At 42.4% G+C, this 24,072-nt stretch overlaps 1 pseudogene; it reads left to right on the top strand.

Annotated features, from left to right (window-relative positions):
• The first annotated feature begins 11,528 nt into the window (after positions 1-11,528).
• LOC124040661 lies at positions 11,529-22,297 on the top strand (annotated as a pseudogene).
• Positions 22,298-24,072: the final 1,775 nt, after the last annotated feature.

Genomic DNA, 24,072 nt, shown 5'->3' with positions numbered 1-24,072 from the left:
CTGTGGTTGTGAAGTGAAATTCTGGGAATACGCAAATCAGGACAGCTAAGATCCGTCATTAAAGGGTGATAGAGGAATTTTAAATTCCCTTATGTTTTATTGTCAAAACCAATTAAATTCGCACTCATTTCTAATTCATTATAAGTTGTAAGTTTATAATTTGCATGAATTAGCAAGAGACCAGTCTTAAAAAACAAGTTCAGCATTTATTCTTGATGAGTGCTGACCCAAAATACAAAGAACATTACATTTTAAATCTGAAGAAGACATAAAATGATGTCATCAGTTACACCCCCTCTCCCAGTCTTACAATGGCGTAGTATTCGGTCCTGGAGATAGTTTCACTCCCCTCATAAACTACATTCTAACCTGCCTAAAGGATATACTTCTCTCTGCTAATGGAATCCAACCAAAACATTCTTATCTGTTTGAAGTACTATCTTATCTCTGCTTTAAAACTTTCCCAGGAGACACAGACACAATTCATTTCTGCTTACATTTTCAGTAACAGTACAATTAAGAACCCATACTTTTCAAATCATAATATAATAGTATTAGCATGGATGTTTCTAATCATTAATGTATACATAATTGACCATCTAAACTATATTTTCCTCTATCAATCCTCCCTTTGATCAAATATTATACATTCAAATCTACAAAATAAAAATATTATTATAAATGTTTACCCGACTCTTCACCCATCTTTAATCAAATCTAACCTTAACTCCAACTGTTTTTAAATCTGCATCAGAATCATAACTCCTCTTTCAGGATTCTTTTTTTTTTTTTTTTTTTACAATCTTTATCAAAAAAACAGTTTAATCATTGAAACAAATTACAATCTAATTCCCCTTCATCTCAACACTATTCTCATCAAACATAAATTCCCCACAAATGACAGATCCGGATTCGTCCACTTCCTCTGTAGACATGCCTTCAGTCCTCCACAGTTCAGAATCTGGAATCGGCCCATAACGCACCATCTGTTGGGTCATTGATCTTTCCAGAGTCCTGGAAACAAGGCCTCGCACACAGGGAATTAGACAACAGCCGCATAAAATTAAAACAGTCATACAGGTAGATACAGCCCAAAACACCGTGATTACAACACTTTTCCATTTTCCAAATGTACTATCAAACCAATTAGTCAGGGAAGGATCCACCCCAGAGTTTTCTGCCAACTCGTGAGCCAGGGTGGTCAAATCAGCTAAGGCTTTGGTCACAGATCCGTCCGGAGCTGTGTTATTCGGGATGAAAGTACAACACATGTTCCCGAAGATCACACATACTCCTCCCTTTTTAGCCAATAACATATCCAATGCAATTCTATTCTGCCAAGCCATCAGACTGGTTGCTTCAGTCTGTTCTGCCAACCCTTTAATCGCATCTCTGGAATAATTGATAAAGCGCTGTTGATTATAATAAATACATTCTTATTGAGAGTAGACCACCAAAAAATACTTGACTCTAATCCTGCTAGTATCTGATTTCTTGCCTTGAACTCATCCGGCACCCCTCGTGGAACCCCAATGTTATCAATATATACTCTGTCGTCAAAAGACCCCGATGGAGCATCCCTTCTCTCTCGTTTGACTAACTTCATGTCTTGGTGTTGTATGAGTGTAAAAGGCATTCCTATATGTACTAGAGCACATAGTCCAGTCCAATCAGTCGGTAATACCGGCCACAAATTCATTCCCCCGCATAACCACCAGATGTCAGCCCTGGCCACCTTCAACATTTTGAAATCTCCAGAGTTCAACCAGCCTGTCAAATCAGACATGGTCTCGACAGTGGTAATATTCTCTGTCTTATTGCAGGTACCAACTTCCCCCACGTATTTCCCGTGTGTACTGTATCTGGCCAAACAGTAATATTCTCCTCTCGTCACGGTAAAGGGAGGAAGTCTTGATTTAAATGGAACCTGGGGATATAAATAGTGTAAATCAATACAGCTATCATTACTTGGCATTCCTGCTTTCATGAACAGCTTTACCATACATGCCATTCTCTTACTATACTCCACCTGGTCCCAAATTGAGTGTATGGGTTTACATAGCCATCCCTTTCAGTGTGAGCTATGACCTGGCTCCACGACTTACATGGTGATTTACACAAATACTTCCCATAGAGTCCCATGGTTCTAGACTGCCAAGGGGTGAATGACCCCAATTGATCTACACAAAATTCTACTGAGAGATCCTTGCCCAATTCCACCCTCACTTCCTTACTATTTTGTTTCAGTGACCTTCAGAGAATCTTAGGTAACATCCCATTTCCCTCATCTAGCACATGAGTCAAATTATCCTCTTTGGCACTTTCCGCGGAATCATGGTGAATCAGGAATATGGCCCCCACAATAAAACAGCTCAGGACGGTCAGTGCACACGTGAAGCCCCACCCTCTCCCCGAGAACATATCAACAGCCAGAGGCCAAGCCATCACTTCACTTCTATGAACGCTCACAGCTGGGGAAAGGTCAGGTATAGGGAATCTTCAGAAGGAGTTTGACCCCTGTTCCATATGGGTCACGGTTCCTCTCCTACTCCTGTGACTGCTCGACAGTGCTAGTGTAACTCACCCTCTTACAATGTGTGATATGTACCCAGGTAGCTCTTTCGACTAATCTCACAGCGAAGGCAGTCACCAATAGTACTTGGAATGGTCCCGCCCACCGAGGCTGCTTCCAGTTTTTTTTTCTTCAATGATTGGATCCAGATCCAGTCTCCTGGTTGAATCTCGTGTGCCACCTCCCTCTGTAGTTCTCCTGCTGGGCATAAAACTTTTGACATACGTTTTTGATTAATGAACAACCTCCTCATGTGTTCCACCATACTGCTTTCTATTTCTACATTTGCTTCCTCCAATCGCCCTAATTGGGGCATTCTATAGGGTCTACCAAAAACCTTCTCAAATGGAGATAGCCCCTCCTTATCAGGGGTTATTCTAATAGCCATTAACACTATGGGCAGGCATTTTACCCAGTTCATTCCAATACTTAGGTGTGTTTTCCTTAATCGACCTTTTACCGATCGATTCATATTCTCGATAAGGCCAGCGCTTTGGGGGTGATAAGAACAATGTTTCTTCATATTTATATCCAATTTCTGACCTATATGATCAATTACTTGATTAGAAAAATGGGAACCATTGTCGCTATAAATAGTTTTCTGGTAATCCGAATCGCGGAATTATCTCCTGACATAATGCTCTAGCCACTGTTTCTGCGTCTGCTGAGGATGTAGGAAACGCTTCTACCCATTTGGTATATTTATCAATTATTGTTAAACACCACTTCTTGTTTTCACTCTTAGTTAATTCAATATAGTACACCGTGAGCAAAAGTTTTTAAAATAGTTAGTTATTCCATATGCTACAAAGTGCTGTTTAACCATTCCTACCATCCCCCCTGTTGATACATGGCTTTGCCCATGTATCAATACAGCAGCATATTTAAACAGTGATTTAGGTAAAACAGGTAGATTCCCTTTATGCCAAATACCTCCTCTATCTACAGCTCCCATTCTGACCCATTTAGTAACTTATTTACCCACTATGTTATCTTTGCTCTTCCTGGCCCCCCCTCTAACTTCTCTGCTCTCCCACCTTCAAGGTCTCTGCGGTGCGGGGGAGGGCTCCTCTGTATGTTTCTCATGTTTTCCAAATTTGAACTACATGGGAACTACAAACCCATGGACCCTCTTTTAGAAGAAAAAATGTCTATGAGTGGCTTTTCTCCAAATTCCTTAATCAATCTATCTTAATCCCAACACTAATCGTAACTCCTCATAGATGTCCTATATTCCTGTTAAATATAATACTATTTAAAAACTTATAATCTAATAGATGCTAACCATATTAAAAATCCTTCCTACACTAACAAGCCCTCTCCTTGGGGACCCTCAGTATTCTATCTGACAATAACATGGGTTTAATATGTGTTGCAAAGTGTGGAATAAAACTTTGGTCCTGGAAAACAGAGTAAAGCAGAACAAAGCATTCTTATAACCCATCTGGTCCTCTCAGCTATTCTTATCCAGCATCAGGTGGGCACCATGCCACCCTTCACGACAGGGAGAACAAACATACATGGATTATCCTCAGTCAGTAAATAATACAGGAATTAGGGTCAGAAATCCAGTAACCACCATACCGGTATACTTACCAAACCAGTCTCCCAACCAGGGTGGACAGTCAGACTCCTCTACCCCCGCCATGGTCCTCATCTCAGCAGATAGTGCATCAAGCCCATTTAAGGCCCTTAGATATACTACCATCTAGACTGGTGTTATTAGGGATATACGTACAACATTGTTCACTGAACATTTTGTAGACTCCCCCCTGACTAGCAAGAAGCATATTCTAAGCAAGTCCATTCTGTATAAGACAGCCACAAATTGTCCCTACCATCAAAACCAGTCTCCGTGCCTCATTGATCAATAGCTGAATAGTCTAACATTAATTACCTGAATGGGATTTTTAGCATAGTGGTAACAGGTTCGGTCCAGGGGTGATAGAGGAGTGTGTCTGGCCCCGGTCCGTCTGAGACCTCCGGTTTTGGCAGTACCTTAATAGAAAACACACCCACCGTGTCTGTCCCGGTCCTTTGTAGTCCGGGGGTGTAAGTGCCTGCATCAGAGAGCTTAATAGTTTTGATGGTTAGTAGGATTTCATCACCTTTACAAAGTTCAACAGTGCTCCCAGGTTTCCCCCATATCATGGAAAGCCTATCCACCTTTGTGGGATCCCCTATGCTATAAGATATCCTCTTCTCCAGTCCCAAAACTGTCCCAAGTTGGTTATCATACGGACACCCTCCCCTATTACACAGGTAATGTCTCCCGTCTTTTGACACTCCTGTAACCGAGTGTTAAAACCAAACAAAAATATCTCAATTTCTTCCCTGCCCTGTTGGCTCTAAATATGTTATCTTCCACTATTTATTCTCAATGATAAATATGACTTTCTCTCTGTTACAATACCAAATCTCTAATAGCCCATTCAAAAAACTTCACAGCTAATGTTATAAGACAGAATCCTGAACCACTTTCTCATTTGCGGTTCAAACAGTAATTCTAACCCTCAACCAAAACTGCTTCATTTCTAATGAATTTACCTTAATACTAGTAACTCAATATGACCCCATTCATTATACAAATGACTCTCCCCCGAGGCTGATCAGACCTTGGGAGCCAGTCATGATAAGGTCAAAAGGTCATACCATATTAGGCATAAAGAACCCCTTTATCTTTTGAATAGAAATAGTCACCTGTATAATTCAAACCCATAAAAAAAAATCTCATAAGGTTCCATATGTGAGCCTGCCTCTTTAAAATACCCTTGCACTAAACAAACAGTTCTAACAGTTGTTCCATGTGTATAATTTGCAGACCTTTTTAAAGCTTATCTCTCCCCAAAGTTATAATCCCAGGAGGCCTCTAAAGTGAGCCACCTCACCCCTAACTATCATTCCCTAATGCTATTTCGAATCAGAAACTCAATAAGTGAACTATAACTAAACCTAATGATAATTCCCCTTTGACTCAAATCATTAATCATAAGTTTTAAACATCGTCTACGGATATGTTTACTTAAATGACCATGCTACCTTTAGATACAATTAACCCGATAACATTATTATCCAATGCATTACTTTTTCTCTCTGCCGCAAATGTCATACATTTCACAGTGTAAGGAATCCGTAATTTAATCCCCGATATTTAATACATATGCATTCGCATTCTCTCATGGCTCCTTTAATTTACTTATCTTGGGTAACTTTCATCCGTTCCAGAACAAAGAGTTCTACCTAAACCCGCCAGAACACACTGTTCAACTAAGTTAAATCAAACCCAAAAATTGACTATAACCAATAAACAAATAAACAAAACACTTTTATCTCAACTTCTGAAAGGTTTACTCGAAGCCTCGATACACACTCTAATAGCCATACAGTTTGCTCCGTTATTGCCAGTTTTCTGGTGACAAAAGTGTCGCGCTAGTGACGTCATCATCAAGCGCTCAATCTGCCAATTCGTAGCGACTTCAAATGAATTGTAAATAATTCTTGTTCGATTAACCAAACCTAATTTTTCACATCTGTTCAAATCCTGAATTATAATTTACCACCCCAACCAATCATCTCCAAATTCGCCAATTTTATAAAAGCTTTTCGATGGGCATAAATCATAATTGTCTCTTTGTTATCATTTAGAATCCATTTTGCTCTAAATACCTGTCTCGTCTTTGACTTAGTATTTTAATTACAACTCTATTCCCAATACGTTATTCACTTGTCTAATTACAACTCAGACCAGCATTAGTGAGTGTACGCCTTTAAAATGCCTTGTCTCTGGGAATCCCCTTAACCCAAACATTTACTCCTACAACGACACCCAATAATTCTTATGATCCCTTCACGTTGTTCGTTTTAAATCTCTTGATGTATCATGTAACTTATTTTTCTCTCTTCAAATTGTCGTCCCACAATATTTTTTTCCCACTGTCATACACTCAAACCACTGTGATTACCGTGCACTGTCCCTTTAAGATAAGACTTTTCATTTGTTCCCCGCAATGAGAACGGAAACCAGATCGTTTTTAGAATACGTTACTTTTTTGTTCAAATTCACTGCCGTTACCTTAACCAAACATCAATAATCAGAAAAACAATCACAACTTCTTACGATTAAACTATTCTTACCTAATTTATAGTCAAAAGCGTTGCACTATATAGCCCCATTTGAGTGTCTAGCAATTCCGTTGCTTGGCTATAGACACAAATCTGCCCGCCTTTGTAAAATATATATTCCCTATTCCGATTGAGTTCAGTTTTAAATTATAATCAGAGTAAACCCAACCGAACTTCTCAATTTAATTTACCCTAACATTTAACGTACCCTGTTTTTGTGTTAAACTTCTCATGTCAATTGATTCATAAATAGCCATAACGTCCAGGCAGGCTGGAATTGTATTGTATCTCTCCGTTATCCCCTTTTTCACAGTTAATTGTATTTGTTACTCCGACATCTAGACAACAGAAAATAGCCCAAATTTAAACGCCCAAAGTTTTCCCTCAGTTCCCTTTCTTTACTCGATTGTCGCCTCTGACTTCCCCACAGTTAAATTACAACCTGTTGATTATTTTTTCGTGGAGTGTTACACTCCCAATTTTGTTACAATTAACACATCTTGTATTTTTCTTTTTCACATTATTACCACATTCCTTATGTATTTGTTTTACCAGGAATTCTAACTTTTCGACATCTAGGTGTCCGTCAAAACCATACCTTTTCCCCCATTTAGGACAGAAATCTACATTCCTTCTATCTTTTTTGTTTCATATAACGGTAATCTTCCGTCTCTTCAGAAAGCAGTTTAGAAGGGTTACTACCCATTATAATAAATTCCTGCCCCAAAATAATTCCAATCTCCAACCCTTTATGTTAATTTCTCTTTATTGGGATCCTCATCTACTAAAGTCTGACATTAAGTCTCACCCGTATACGATACATTACTGTTCCTTTAGGACTTTTGCTAAGATTGTCGCTCCAAATCAGCCTACTTGTAGGGTTGACCGAAGACAAATAGACCGAGTCTCAAGAGTCTCCGTCCAATCGTCGTTCAATCTGATACTAGTTTTCACCCGTATACAGCGATCAATGTTCCTATAGGACTTTGAACTTAAAATGTCGCCCCAAATATAGCTTAATCTGTAGAGTTGATTGAAAATGACCAACGGAAAAGCAACTCAATTGTTCCCCATAATCTAAAAAATAAGGACCACCAACCTGCAGTGTCTATTTCCAAGATCTATATATCTATGGGTTCACTTGTTCCGTCTCTCCGCTGGATACATTGTTCAATCTGACATTTAACTCACCCATATACAGTAATCCTCGTTCCTTTAGGACTTTTAACTTAAACTATGTCGCTCCAAACATAGCCTACTTGTAAAGTTGACCGAAAACAAATGGACCGAGGCCAGTCCCAAAACCAATCCTGCACTGTCTATTCTTGAAAGCTGATGGCATAAAATCAACTGTTCCGTTTCTTCCCACGGAACCTCAACCACACGATCACTTTTCACTATCAAGAACACCGACTACTAAAAACCGGGAAAGAACCCCCCCGTCCATTCATCGCCCGATCTGACATTAGTTTTCACCCGTATACAGTGATCACTGTAGGACTATACAGTAATCCCTGTTCTCTATAGGACTTTGAACTACAATGTCGCTCCAAGCATAGCCTATTTGTAGAGTTGACTTTTAAACTGAGAACAACTTAAATCACTCTATGATAATTTAAATCATTCCCGCTTAATCAAGAATAAAACATACTGACCTTATCGCTGACTGGGAAAGCAATGTTCGTTGTATCTAGTCACTCTCTCTGTCCTCTGTGATAATACACAGGCCTGTTTCAATTTTTAACCTCAATTCAGAGGTCAGGTCTTTAGTAAAACGAGTCGAACTCGTCCGTGCACGATTTTCCAGCTTACTACCCCCAGGCACAGAGAGAGATGTTTAGATTCGGTTCGAAGGACCAAATTGATAGAGGAATTTTTAATTCCCTTATGTTTTATTGTCAAAACCAATTAAATTCGCACTCATTTCTAATTCATGATAAGTTGTAAGTTTATCATTTGCATGAATTAGCAAGAGACCAGTCTTAAAAAACAAGTTCAGCATTTATTCTTGATGAGTACTGACCCAAAATACAAAGAACATTACATTTTAAATCTGAAGAAGACATAAAATGACGTCATCAGTTACACCCCCTCTCCCAGTCTTACAATGGCGTAGTATTCGGTCCTGGAGATAGTTTCACTCCCCTCATAAACTACATTCTAACCTGCCTAAAGGATATACTTCTCTCTGCTAATGGAATCCAACCAAAACATTCTTATCTGTTTGAAGAACTATCTTATCTCTGCTTTAAAACTTTCCCAGGAGACACAGACACAATTCATTTCTGCTTACATTTTCAGTAACAGTACAATTAAGAACCCATACTTTTCAAATCATAATATAATAGTATTAGCATGGATGTTTCTAATCATTAATGTATACATAATTGACCATCTAAACTATATTTTCCTCTATCAAAGGGATAGTTCTGGATTTGGCAAGGAGGCTCTTTATCTGTGGGTAGTCGCATAGTAACGGGAAATTTGAGTAATAAATGTGTTTGTTTATTTAGTTGAAAGAGTAAATGTGATAGACAGTAGTTTGAGAATAAAACTGTGGGCAGAGAGTAGTCTGAATTGGGTTCTGGAGGTGTACTCCAACTCACACATTGCACTCATATGCCAGCCATGAGTGTTTTCAAGCCAGTGAGGTCACATCCACCAGTAGTCCTGGAGAGCTGCACTGGCTGGTTTCTCCTGTGAAGAGAGCTCACAATGGCCAATATTCTCTGTGCACTCATTCACCAAGAGATGGTGATGCCCTGCTTGGGCAATCATTGGCACCTGTCTCAGACCTTCCCTAAGATGATTGGTGACTAGTGACAAGCACCCTGCATGTGACCTCTATGATGAGCTTCACCAAGCAATTTTATGAATTTGGCTTTCACTAGCCCAGATAACGCGAGGGAAAAAAGTATTTGATCCCCTGCTGATTTTGTACGTTTTCCCATTGACAAAGAAATGATCCGTCTATAATGTTAATGATAGGTTTATTTGAACAGTGAGAGACAGAATTTCCAGAAAAACGCACTTCAAAAATGTTTTACATTTATTTGCATTTTAATGAGGGAAATAAGTATTTGACCCCTCTGCAAAACATGACTTAGTACTTGGTGGCAAAACCCTTGTTGACAATCACAGAGGTCAGACGTTTCTTCTAGTTGGCCGCCAGGTTTGCACACATCTCAGGAGGGTTTTTGCCCCACTCCTCTTTGCAGATCTTCTCCAAGTCATTAAGGTTGAGGCTGACGTTTGGCAACTCAAACCTTCAGCTCCCTCCACAGATTTTCTATGGGATTAAGGTCTGGAGACTGGCTCGGCCACTCCAGGACCTTAATGTGCTTCTTCTTGAGCCACTCCTTTGTTGCCTTGGCCATGTGTTTTGGGTCATTGTCATGCTGGAATACCCATCCACGACCTATTTTCAATGCCCTGGCTGAGGGAAGGAGGTTCTCACCCAAGATTTGACTGTCTATGGCCCCGCCCATCATCCCTTTAATGCGGGGAAGTTGTCCTGTCCCCTTAGCAGAAAAACTCCCCCAAAGCATAATGTTTCCACCTCCATGTTTGACAGTGGGCATGGTGTTCTTGGGGTCATAGGCAGCATTCCTCCTCAACCAAACATGGCGAGTTGAGCTCCATTTTGGTCTCATCTGACCACAACACTTTCACCCAGTGTCCTCTGAATCATTCAGATGTTCATTGGCAAACTTCAGATGGGCATGTACTGTATATGTGCTTTTTGAGCAGGGGGACCTTGCGAGCGCTGCAGCATTTCAGTCCTTCACGGCATAGTGTGTTACCAATTGTTTTCTTGGTGACTATGGTCCCAGCTGCCTTGAGATCATTGACAAAATCCTCCTATGTAGTTCTGGGCTGATTCCTCACCATTCTCATGATCATTGCAATTCCACGAAGTGAGATCTTGCATGGAGCCCCAGGCCGAGGGAGATTGACAGTTCTTTTGTGTTTCTTCCATTTGCGAAAAATCGCACCAACTGTTGTCACCTTCTCATCAAGCTGCTTGGCGATGGTCTTCTAGCCCAGTCCAGCCTTGTGTAGGTCTACAATCCTGTCACTGACATCCTTGGAGAGCTCTTTGGTCTTGACCCTGGTGGAGAGTTTAGAATCTGATTTATTGCTTCTGTGGACAGGTAACAAACTGAGATTAGGAGCACTCCCTTTAAGAGTGTGCTCCTAATCTCAGCTCGTTACCTGTATAAAATACACCTGGGAGCCAGAACTCTTTCTGATTGAGAGGGGGTCAAATACTTTTTTCCCTCATTAAAATGCTAATCAATTTATAACATTTTTGACATGCGTTTTTCTGGATTTTTTTGTTGTTATTCTGTCTCTCACTATTCAAATAAACCTACCATTAAAATTATAGACGGATTATTTCTTTGTCAGTGGGCAAACGTACAAAATCAGCAGGGGATCAAATACTTTTTTCCCTCACTGTAGGTTCCCAATCTCCCAACCTCATAACTAGCCACCAAGAAGCCATGTTAGGCAATCAATCAAGTTAGAGTAGCTAGCTTGTCTAGTGACAAGGTTGGTCGACTTTAGAAATGTAAGCAGTTATTAAAAGTACAAAATAAGACTCACATTTCTTTCAATCTTTTATTGTAGCAGTGATGCATAAAAGCATACTTAGTTTGTTAAAAACAAAACTACCAGTCATGAGGACGCAGACAGCTCAGTAGATATGCTTAGATAAAAATAATAATAATAATAATAATAAAATAAAATAATACAGTGTCAAAATGATGTCGCCTACCAATCTGCATCCCACTGCTGGCTTGCTTCTGAAGCTAAGCATAGTTGGTCCTGGATGGGAGACCAGATGCTGATGGAAGCAGTGTTGGAGCATCAGTAGGAGACACCCTTTCATCTGGTCCAAGAAAACATCCCAATGCCCCAGGGGGTAGGGTGCTGTCTTTCAGATGGGATGTTAAATGGATGTCCTGACTCTCTGTGGTCACTAAAGATCCCTTGGCAATTATTGTAAGAGTAGAGCTGTTAACCCCTGTGTCCTGGCTAAATTCCCAATCTCTCCCTCATACCATCATGGTCCCCATAATCATCCCCAGTTTACAGTTAACAAATCAAAAACTGAAAAATTGGGCGTGCAAAATTATTCAGCCCCCTTAAGTTAATACTTTGTAGCGCCACCTTTTGCTGCGATTACAGCTGTAAGTCGCTTGGGGTATGTCTCTATCAGTATTGCACAGTGAGAGACTGAATTTTTTTCCCATTCTTCCTTGCAAAACAGCTCGAGCTCAGTGAGGTTGGATGGAGAGCATTTGTGAACAGCAGTTTTCAGTTCTTTCCACGGATTCTTGATTGGATTCAGGTCTGGACTTTGACTTGGCCATTCTAACACCTGGATATGTTTATTTTTGAACCATTCCATTGTAGATTTTGCTTTATGTTTTAGATCATTGTCTTGTTGGAAGACAAATCTCCGTCCCAGTCTCAGGTCTTTTGCAGACTCCATCAGGTTTTCTTCCAGAATGGTCCTGTATTTGGCTCCATCCATCTTCCCATCAATTTTAACCATCTTCCCTGTGCCTGCTGAAGAAAAACAGGCCCAAACCATGATGCTGCCACCACCTTGTTTGACAGTGGGGATGGTGTGTTCAGGGTAATGAGCTGTGTTGCTTTTACGCCAAACATAACGTTTTGCATTGTTGCCACAAAGTTCAATTTTGGTTTCATCTGACCAGAGCACCTTCTTCCACATGTTTGGTGTGTCTCCCAGGTGGCTTGTGGCAAACTTTAAATTACACTTTTTATGGATATCTTTAAGAAATGGCTTTCTTCTTGCCACTCTTCCATAAAGGCCAGATTTGTGCAATATACGACTGATTGTTGTCCTATGGACAGAGTGTCCCACCTCAGCTGTAGATCTCTGCAGTTCATCCAGAGTGACCATGGGCCTCTTGGCTGCATCTCTGATCAGTCTTCTCCTTGTATGAGCTGAAAGTTTAGAGGGACGGCCAGGTCTTGGTAGATTTGCAGTGGTCTGATACTCCTTCCATTTCAATATTATCGCTTGCACAGTGCTCCTTGGGATGTTTAAAGCTTGGGAAATCTTTTTGTATCCAAATCCGGCTTTAAACTTCTTCACAACAGTATCTCGGACCTGCCTGGTGTGTTCCTTGTTCTTCATGATGCTCTCTGCGCTTTTAACGGACCTCTGAGACTATCACAGTGCAGGTGCATTTATACGGAGACTTGATTACACACAGGTGGATTGTATTTATCATCATTGGTCATTTAGGTCAACATTGGATCATTCAGAGATCCTCACTGAACTTCTGGAGAGAGTTTGCTGCACTGAAAGTAAAGGGGCTGAATAATTTTGCACGCCCAATTTTTCAGTTTTTGATTTGTTAAAAAAGTTAGAAATATCCAATAAATGTTGTTCCACTTCATGATTGTGTCCCACTTCATGATTGTGTCCCACTTGTTGTTGATTCTTCACAAAAAAATACAGTTTTATATCTTTATGTTTGAAGCCTGAAATGTGGCAAAAGGTCGCAAAGTTCAAGGGGGCCGAATACTTTCGCAAGGCACTGTATATATATATATATTTATTTGTATTTTTTAAAATATTGTTTATATATATATTTTTTTTTTATTACATTTTTTTAAATGGAAGATGTTTGGAACCACCAAGACTCTTCCTATAGCTGGTCACCCGGCCAAACTGAGCAATCGGGGGAGAAGAGCTTTGGTCAGGGAGGTGACCAAGAACCTGATGGTCACTCTAGAGTTCCTCTGTTGAGATGGGAGAACCTTCCAGAAGGACAACCATCTCTGCAGAACTCCATCAACCAGGCCTTTATGGTAGTGGCCAGACAGAAGCCACTCCTCAGTAAAAGGCACATGACAGCCTGCTCTGAGTTTGCCAAAAGGCACCTAAAGTCTCTCAGACCATGAGAAACAGGTCTCCCTGGTCTGATGAAACTAAGATTGAACTCTTTGGCCTGAATGCCAAGCGTCACATCTGGAGGAAACCTGGCACCATCCCTATGGGGAAGCATGGTGGTGGCAGCATCATGCTGTGAGGATGTTTTTCAGCAGCAGGGACTGGGAGACTAGTGAGGATCGAGGCAAAGATGAACAGACCACATACAGAGAGATCCTTCATGAAAACCTGCTCCAGAGCGCTCAGGACCTCAGACTGGGGCTAAGGTTCACCTTCCAACAGGACACTTAACACAGCCAAGAAAACGCAGGAGTGGCTTCGGGATAATTCTTTGAATGTCCTTGAGTGGCCAAGCCAGAGCTCGGACTTGAAACCGATTGAACATCCCTAGAGAGACCTGTAAATAGCTGTGCAGCAACGCTCCCCATCCAACCTGACAGAGTTTGAGAGGATCTTCAGAGAAGACTGGGAGAAACTCCTAAAATACAGGTGTGCCAAGCTTGTAGCGTCATACGCAAGAAGACTCAAGGCTTAATCACTGCCAAAGGTGCTTCAACAAAGTAAAGGTTCTGAATACCTAATTAAATGAGCTATTTCAGTTAGTTGTGTTTAATAAATGCGCAAAAAAATCTAAAAAGCTGTTTTTGCTTTGTCATTGTGCAGTATTGTGTGTAGATTGATGTGGGGGAAAAAATACATTTTTAAATATGGCTGTAATGTATCAAAATGTGGGAAAAGTAAAGGGGTCTGAATACTTTCCGAATGCACAGTGTCTATTATCACTTTTCATGTTTGCCATTATATTAGATGAGTAACATTTCCTGTAAATTGTTATTTGCTAGCCTGTATCTGATCCTTCATATCAATCAGTGTGTATATTTTTATGGTCGATGCCCTGAACGTCATTTTGATGATGCCTCGGGTCAATTTCAAAACTTGTGTATGGGTTTCTCCGTGCAGGTTTTTCACTTACTTCAAGGGTGTTGTGGTGACTGATACCTGCCTGGTGAACGTTTATCCCATTGGTGAAGATTACTATGCCATCACAGAAACCAATTACATCACTAAAGTCAACACTGACACACTGGAGACACTGAAGAAGGTCAAAATTGAGATTCCATCCCCCTGTATTACATTATTTCCAATATATTAGGAACCACAGTGTTTGCATATATTCTTTGTTCTAATTCAGCTGACTCAAAAAACAGAAGTGTTACCGACTGGTCCACTGATTATAGGCAGAAATTGCACTTCTCAATAAGTTATAACACATGAATAATGTATAACATGATTCTGAATAACACTATGACTTCACTTCCCCTCAGGGACTTCACTTCCGCTCAGGGGGACTGCGTCAACATCAACGGTGTGACAGCCCACTCGCACGGAACAGTGTTCAACAAAGGAAGCTGCATGGGAAAAGGAGCGTCACTGACCTACAATGTCATCAGAACTCCGCCCACACAGAAAGGTTGGGCTTGAATTAAGCTACAACATGTAAGCAACTTGTCCTTGATATCTTAACATGTTCTGGATAGGAGAACCTGTAACGGTAAGGCAAGCTGAAGGCTTGTGCCCTGCTTGCATCTTGTGTTCTTTCCTCAGACCCCATTGAAATGTCTATGGCTGTGGTGCAATTCCCCAGTGCCAAGAGGTTCATGCCCTCCTATGTGCACAGGTGGGTCATAATAACATGTCCATCATGTTTATAGTCAAACTTGAGGTCCCCGAAACAGCATAAAGTCTAACATCAACACGCCTCCTGTGTTACAGACTGCAGTGGCAGTTTGTGTAATTGGACTAAGTCATATGTCGTATGGTTTCCATATCACCCTTAGTTTTGGCATGTCGTAGAACTACATTGTCTTCGTGGAGACCCCGGTGAAAATCAACCTTAAGTTCCTGAGTGCCTGGAGCATCCGAGGCTCCAACTACATGTATTGCTTTGAGTCCAATGAGGTTTTTGGTGTCAGGAAATAAACACTCAATATACTTTGGTTTAAATGTGACACATTTATATACAGGAACATACAGTAACAGCATACTGTACCTAATGTTGGCACTGAGAACCAAATTATGCATGTGTGCTGTCTCAAGAGACTTCAGCATACCCCACCTGCTTTTCACAGACGTTGTTCCACATCGCCAGAAAGGACATTGGAGGAGGACAAGGAGAGTCTGTTGACCAGGTCGCAGTTGCAAATGAGAACCTGTTCTCAACTAGCCTACCTGGTTAAATAAAGGTGAAAAAAATAAATAAATAAAATAAAATAAATTCAGGGCTGCTCCTGTCAACCTGTTTCATCACATCAACACTTACGAGGAACAAGGCTTTATCGTGGCTGACGTGTGTACATGGAAAGGGTAATGGAACAATGTCTCTCATAAGCAATGGCAATGTCGGTACACTGGCAAATGTAAATGTGTATATAAAAAGTGATGACGTCATAACTGACTAGATTATTTATGGACTGAGGGATTTCAGGGGTGGCATACATTTGAAGTGAGTTGCCTTACATGGAACCCAAACCGGCTGCACGTGTGCGCCATCGCGCATAAATGTGTTTTGTCCCCCCACACCAAACGTCATCACGACACGCAGGTTAAAATATCAAAACAAACTCTGAACCAATTATATTAATTTGGTGACAGGTCGAAAAGCATTAAACATTTATGGCAATTTAGCTAGCTAGCTAGCTTGCACTTGCTAGCTAATTGGTCCTATTTAGCTAGCTTTCTGTTGCTAGATCATTTTTCCTGGGATATAAACATTGAGTTGTTATTTTACCTGAAATGCACAAGGTCCTCTACTCCACCAATTAATCCACACATAAAACAGTCAACCGAATCGTTTCTAGTCATTTCTCCTCCTTCTAGGGTTTTACTTTTCTTGAATTTATATTGCGATTGGCAACTTTCATAAATTAGGTGCATTACCGGCACTGACCTTGTTTGTCTTTCAGTCACCCGCATGGGTATAAACAATGAGGAGATGGCACGTTTGTATTTGCTTCTATGAACGAATGAGGAGAGGGGAAAGGCAGGACTTCCAGCGCAATCTGCGTCAGAAATAGAACTGACTTCTATTTTAGTCCTTGGCAACGCAGACGCTCGTTGGTGCGCACGAGCAGTGTCGGTGCAACAACGCGAGCAGTGTAGTCAGCCTGTTAGCAATGTCCTTTTTCAGAAGAATTGATTAATGATTCCTAGCCCATGGTCTTTAAACACTGTCTGTTCAAAGGATTATAAAACTCATTCTTTATTTTGTTTCCAAGGAAGGTTTGAGTTGTTTACAACTACCTTTGGCTGGCCAACCTGCGTTCCAACTGGGAGGAGGTGAAGAAGGCAGCCATGATGACTCCTCAACCTCAGAAATCCTGAAATGGAAGCTGAAATCCGCAAAAGGTGAAACAGTGCCACTGGTCGCCCCAAGCACGTTATTGTTTTTGTTCTGGTTTTGAAACGGAGGACATGCGCATCCAGCTTCATGAAGAAAGAAAAGTCTTAGTACATACTATGTTCTATTGCGCTTGCAATGATGTCCGAGGGGGGGGTGCATTTGTTTGAAGTAATGTCTTTGTTGTTGTAATATCGCAAACGCTACGGATTCCAGCTTTAGAAAAAAATAATGTTTCATTTACATATTTGTTACATTCAAGTGCTTATGTGCCTGTATTTCCCTTCTTTTGGATAGCAACATATACTGATTATATGTTCCAGGAGGAGCAGGGATTACATTTACATTTACATTTAAGTCATTTAGCAGACGCTCTTATCCAGAGCGACTTACAAATTGGTGCATTCACCTTATGACATCCAGTGGAACAGTCACTTTACAATAGTGCATCTAAATCTTAAGGGGGGTGAGAGGGAATACTTATCCTATCCTAGGTACTCCTTAAAGAGGTGGGGTTTCAGGTGTCTCCGGAAGGTGGTGATTGACTCCGCTGTCCTGGCGTCGTGAGGGAGTTTGTTCCACCATTGGGGGGCCAGAGCAGCGAACAGTTTTGACTGGGCTGAGCGGGAGCTGTACTTCCTCAGTGGTAGGGAGGCGAGCAGGCCAGAGGTGGATGAACGCAGTGCCCTTGTTTGGGTGTAGGGCCTGATCAGAGCCTGGAGGTACTGAGGTGCCGTTCCCCTCACAGCTCCGTAGGCAAGCACCATGGTCTTGTAGCGGATGCGAGCTTCAACTGGAAGCCAGTGGAGAGAACGGAGGAGCGGGGTGACGTGAGAGAACTTGGGAAGGTTGAACACCAGACGGGCTGCGGCGTTCTGGATGAGTTGAAGGGGTTTAATGGCACAGGCAGGGAGCCCAGCCAACAGCGAGTTGCAGTAATCCAGACGGGAGATGACAAGTGCCTGGATTAGGACCTGCGCCGCTTCCTGTGTGAGGCAGGGTCGTACTCTGTGGATGTTGTAGAGCATGAACCTACAGGAACGGGCCACCGCCTTGATGTTGGTTGAGAACGACAGGGTGTTGTCCAGGATCACGCCAAGGTTCTTGGTGCTCTGGGAGGAGGACACAATGGAGTTGTCAACCGTGATGGCGAGATCATGGAACGGGCAGTCCTTCCCCGGGAGGAAGAGCAGCTCCGTCTTGCCGAGGTTCAGCTTGAGGTGGTGATCCGTCATCCACACTGATATGTCTGCCAGACATGCAGAGATGCGATTCTCCACCTGGTCATCAGAAGGGGGAAAGGAGAAGATTAATTGTGTGTCGTCTACATAGCAATGATAGGAGAGACCATGTGAGGTTATGACAGAGCCAAGTGACTTGGTGTATAGCGAGAATAGGAGAGGGCCAAGAACAGAGCCCTGGGGGACACCAGTGGTGAGAGCGCGTGGTGAGGAGACAGATTCTCGCCACGCCACCTGGTAGGAGCGACCTGTCAGGTAGGACGCAATCCAAGCGTGGGCCGCGCCGGAGATGCCCAACTCGGAGAGGGTGGAGAGGAGGATCTGATGGTTCACAGTATCGAAGGCAGCCGATAGATCTAGAAAGATGAGAGCAGAGGAGAGAGAGTTAGCTTTAGCAGTGCGGAGCGCCTCCGTGATACAGAGGAGAACAGTCTCAGTTGAATGACTAGTCTTGAAACCTGACTGATTTGGATCAAGAAAGTCATTCAGAGAGAGATAGCGGGAGAGCTGGCCAAGGACGGCACGTTCAAGAGTTTTGGAGAGAAAAGAAAGAAGGGATACTGGTCTGTAATTGTTGACATCGGAGGGATCGAGTGTAGGTTTTTTCAGAAGGGGTGCAACTCTCGCTCTCTTGAAGACGGAAGGGACGTAGCCAGCGGTCAGGGATGAGTTGATGAGCGAGGTGAGGTAAGGGAGAAGGTCTCCGGAAATGGTCTGGAGAAGAGAGGAGGGGATAGGGTCAAGCGGGCAGGTTGTTGGGCGGCCGGCCGTCACAAGACGCAAGATTTCATCTGGAGAGAGAGGGGAGAAAGAGGTCAGAGCACAGGGTAGGGCAGTGTGAGCAGAACCAGCGGTGTCGTTTGACTTAGCAAACGAGGATCGGATGTCGTCGACCTTCTTTTCAAAATGGTTGACAAAGTCGACTGCAGAGAGGGAGGAGGGGGGGAGGGGGAGGAGGATTCAGGAGGGAGGAGAAGGTGGCAAAGAGCTTCCTAGGGTTAGAGGCAGATGCTTGGAATTTAGCGTGGTAGAAAGTGGCTTTAGCAGCAGAGACAGGGGAGGAAAATGTAGAGAGGAGGGAGTGAAAGGATGCCAGGTCCGCAGGGAGGCGAGTTTTCCTCGGCTGCCCGGAGCCCTGTTCTGTGAGCTCGCAATGAGTCATCGAGCCACGGAGCGGGAGGGGAGGACCGAGCCGGCCTGGAGGATAGGGGACATAGAGAGTCAAAGGATGCAGAGAGGGAGGAGAGGAGGGTTGAGGAGGCAGAATCAGGAGATAGGTTGGAGAAGGTTTGAGCGGAGGGAAGAGATGATAGGATGGAAGAGGAGAGAGTAGCGGGGGAGAGAGAGCAAAGGTTGGGACGGCGCGATACCATCCGAGTAGGGGCAGTGTGGGAGGTGTTGGATGAGAGCGAGAGGGAAAAGGATACAAGGTAGTGGTCGGAGACTTGGAGGGGAGTTGCAATGAGGTTAGTGGAAGAACAGCATCTAGTAAAGATGAGGTCGAGCGTATTGCCTGCCTTGTGAGTAGGGGGGGAAGTGAGAGGGTGAGGTCAAAAGAGGAGAGGAGTGGAAAGAAGGAGGCAGAGAGGAAAGAGTCAAAGGTAGACGTGGGGAGGTTAAAGTCGCCCAGAACTGTGAGAGGTGAGCCGTCCTCAGGAAAGGAGCTTATCAAGGCATCAAGCTCATTGATGAACTCTCCGAGGGAACCTGGAGGGCGATAAATGATAAGGATGTTAAGCTTGAAAGGGCTGGTAACTGTGACAGCATGGAATTCAAAGGAGGCGATAGACAGATGGGTAAGGGGAGAAAGAGAGAATGACCACTTGGGAGAGATGAGGATCCCGGTGCCACCACCCCGCTGACCAGAAGCTCTCGGGGTGTGCGAGAACACGTGGGCGGACGAAGAGAGAGCAGTAGGAGTAGCAGTGTTGTCTGTGGTGATCCATGTTTCCGTCAGTGCCAAGAAGTCGAGGGACTGGAGGGAGGCATAGGCTGAGATTAACTCTGCCTTGTTGACCGCAGATTGGCAGTTCCAGAGGCTACCGGAGACCTGGAACTCCACGTGGGTCGTGCGCGCTGGGACCACCAGAGTAGGGTGGCCGCGGCCACGCGGTGTGGAACGTTTGTATGGTCTGTGCAGAGAGGAGAGAACAGGGATAAACAGACACATAGTTGACAGGCTACAGAAGAGGCTACGCTAATGCAAAGGAGATTGGAATGACAAGTGGTACGTCTCGAATGTTCAGAAAGTTAAGCTACGTAGCAAGAATCTTATTGACTAAAATGATTAAAATGATACAGTACTGCTGAAGTAGGCTAGCTGGCAGTGGGTGCGTTGTTGACACTACACTAATCAAGTCGTTCCGTTGAGTGTAATAGTTTCTGCAGTGTTGCTATTCGGGGGCTAGCTGGCTAGCTAGCAGTGTTGTTTACGTTACGTTGCGTTAAAAGAACGACAATAGCTGGCTAGCGAACCTAGAAAATCGCTCTAGACTACACAATTATCTTTGATACAAAGACGGCTATGTAGCTAGCTATGTAGCTAGCTACGATCAAACAAATCAAACCGTTGTACTGTAATGAAATGAAGTGAAAATGTGATACTACCTGTGAATGCGACCGGGTTGTTGAGTTCTATTCAGAAGACGTTGGCTAGCGTTGGCTAGCTAGCAGAGTCTCCTACATTAAGGACGACAAATAGCTGGCTAGCTAACCTCGGTAAATTAAGATAATCACTCTAAGACTACACACTCTAAACCTAAACAACACAATTATCTTGGATACGAAGATACGAAGACAGCAAAGACAGCTATGTAGCTAGCTAACACTACACTAATCAAGTCGTTCAGTTGAGTGTAATAGTTTCTCCCGTGCAGCTAATCAGTGGACGTTAGCTAGCTGGCTAGTGAAGACTACTTTAGGACGGCGAAATACGAGAATTACGCAATTATCTTTGATACAAAGACGGCTATGTAGCTAGCTGAGAAGAAATTGCTAAGATTAGACAAATCAAACCGTTGTGCTATAATGAAATATAATGAAATGTAATGAAAAAGTTATACTACCCGCGGGAGCGAAGTGCCGATGCGACCACTCGCTCCAACCCGGAAGTACATCTAGAGCACTTCCGGGATAGAACCTGATCTGCCTGCCGTACACCACGGCAACATCAGTGATGTGTTCTGACGGGACCATCTGGCAGGAGCCTGAAGCGCTGTTCTCTGGGCCTCGCCAAGCCTTTGAGTTCCCTCAAATCAACTATTAGAAGCACGGTGAGAAGAACTACACATATGCCTACAGGTATGGTGCAGGGCAAACACATATCCAGTATCCTGTTTGTGTTAGTGTTAGGAAGAGAGTTTAAGAGACTTTAGCTATTTATCCAGGGACAAGGTATTTTCAATTTAGTAGAAAAATGTTCTAAGCAAAATTTGCTCAAAAGTGGAGTTACTGTAAAATTTGGTGGGCGCTGTATTTTCAAATCTGGACTCAGGGGTAGACATAGTAAATGTAAATTTGTCTACCTCCATTTAGTATGATATGTTGTGTATTAATTTGTGGATGTCCATCATCCATCTCGTATAATATGGTATGAATTACAATTCGTATGATATGTTACGAATTGCAATGCATACAATATGCTATGAATATGCAATATGTATGATTTGTTACTAATTTCAATATGTTGTGGCTAACGTTACCTAGGCTAGGGGTTAAGGTTTAGGTTAAAGGGTTAAGTAACCTTCTGTCTTATGTAACCATACCAAACATAACATATCATACTAATTTGAGATTCCCTGATATGAAATGTAATATGTTACGTCTAGTCTATGAGTCCAGGCCGTTTTCTAACAATCCGTGTGGTTTTCCAATGACCCACAGGTGTCCAGTTGACCACTGTGGTGGCCACCGGGGCCCAGAGGTCAGGGTACATGCTGATCCTCAACGCCAAGGACATGTCGGAGATCGCCAGGGCAGAGGTGAAGTGCTCTATGCCGGTCACCTTCCACGGAATGTACAAGCCATAGCAACGACAAACTATAGGTTACAAATATCTCGCAAAAAAAGCCACGTACCTGATCATCTTACATCATGATTTAAAGTCATTTAACTTTGTGAAACCTATGATTTAGTATGGTTGAGCACAAAATGCAACCTGCAGGTATCAGGGCATCAATTATTTCTCAGGGAGCCCACAGACAGCGTACAAGATCAGCTTGTAGTTTTTGAGTACTTCAGGGTTGCAATACTAAAAAATAGAATCAACACACTGGCCTTTCTATTGTATGCCAGTTATTTTGGGAAAGTTGCATGGTGTAACTAATAATTTGACTATTTTATATTGTATAAAAACACCTCATCCCCTATATATACACATGTAGTGCAGGTACATATATCAAAGCGTTAGTCCCAAAAGGCAACAATAAAGTCCTTCAATAAAGCTCCTTCGTGAAAATAAGATTTGAATACATTCTGAGACCTTGCACCCAAAAACCTTTCTAATGCTGGTCGGAACTACTAGTGAAAGGGCAACAAAGACTGGCTGTTGCCATAGAAAATCTGATTAGGTGTATTGTATGCATGCAGTCGTTTTGGATAAAAGTGTCTGCTTAATGGCATATATTATCATGATTGTATTAAGTTTCAAGGAAAAGTACAAACATGTTAGCATGTTGCAACAAGAGTCATTATTTTGACAGAGCCCATGTTTTGTTTAACGTTGCCTAATGTAAACTTGCCTACGTATCATGACATTAGCCCCGCTAGCCTAAGCTTTCACAGGTGATGCCATTGAAACATTGCTAAATTAAACTGATCACACCGATTAACTCGGTCAAACACCTAATCTGAGGAACGAACAGGCATGTTGCCAATCCCTTTTGTAAAAGCACAGATCATGGCCATAAATGCCTGGCTTTGTACAAACTGTCTGGCCATGTCTCAACAGGCAGCCTAATTCCGATTTTTTTTCTTCTCACTAAATTGGTCTTCATACCAATCAGATCAGCTTTGAAAAACAACTTATGTGATTGGTCAAAAGACCAATTAGCGTAAAAACAAATCTGAATAGGGCTGCCTATGGCAAGAGACTTTCAAAAACCATGGCCATGATAATGACAGCAAAAAACAACAACAAAGGAGCAAAATATACTGTATGTACTGTGTTGACAGAGCTAGCTTTAAAGGGGAAATGTTGTACAGTGTTGTACTACCATCTGGTGTAACAAAAAGACATTACAGTCTCAGAACACTAATAATTGAGGAATTACCCAAGTGTGTGCTTTCCGGTTTATTTTATACAGATTCAATATAGGGGCTGTTTGGCCTTCCAAAAATCAAGATTACATTTATTTTCAGATTCCTGAACAAAAAAAAGAAGCAAAAGATGGAAAAAAAACATTTACTTTTCCCACATTGTTACATTACAGCCTCATTTTAAAATGGATTCAATTGTCCCCCCCCCCTCAATCTACACACAATACCCCACAATAACAAAAGCAAAAATGGTTTCTTACATTTTGGCAAATGTATTAAAAATCAAATAAAATGTACATAAGTATTCAGACCCTTTACTCAGTACTTTGTTGAAGCACCTTTGGCAGCGATTACAGCCTCCAGTCTTCTTGGGTATGATGCTGCAACCTTGAAACGCATGTATTTGGGGAGTTTCCCCCATTCTTCTCTGCAGATCCTCTCAGGCTCTGTCAGGTTGGATGGGGAGCGTCGCTACACAGCTATTTTCAGTTCTCTACAGAGATGTTAGATCAGGTTCATGTCCGGGCTCTGGCTGGACCACTCAAGG

Source organism: Oncorhynchus gorbuscha, linkage group LG08 (genome assembly GCF_021184085.1).
Source record: "Oncorhynchus gorbuscha isolate QuinsamMale2020 ecotype Even-year linkage group LG08, OgorEven_v1.0, whole genome shotgun sequence".
In the NCBI taxonomy this organism is placed as follows: domain Eukaryota; kingdom Metazoa; phylum Chordata; class Actinopteri; order Salmoniformes; family Salmonidae; genus Oncorhynchus; species Oncorhynchus gorbuscha.
Note: the sequence above shows the minus strand (reverse complement) of the source record. Positions and strands in the feature narration are given on the sequence as shown.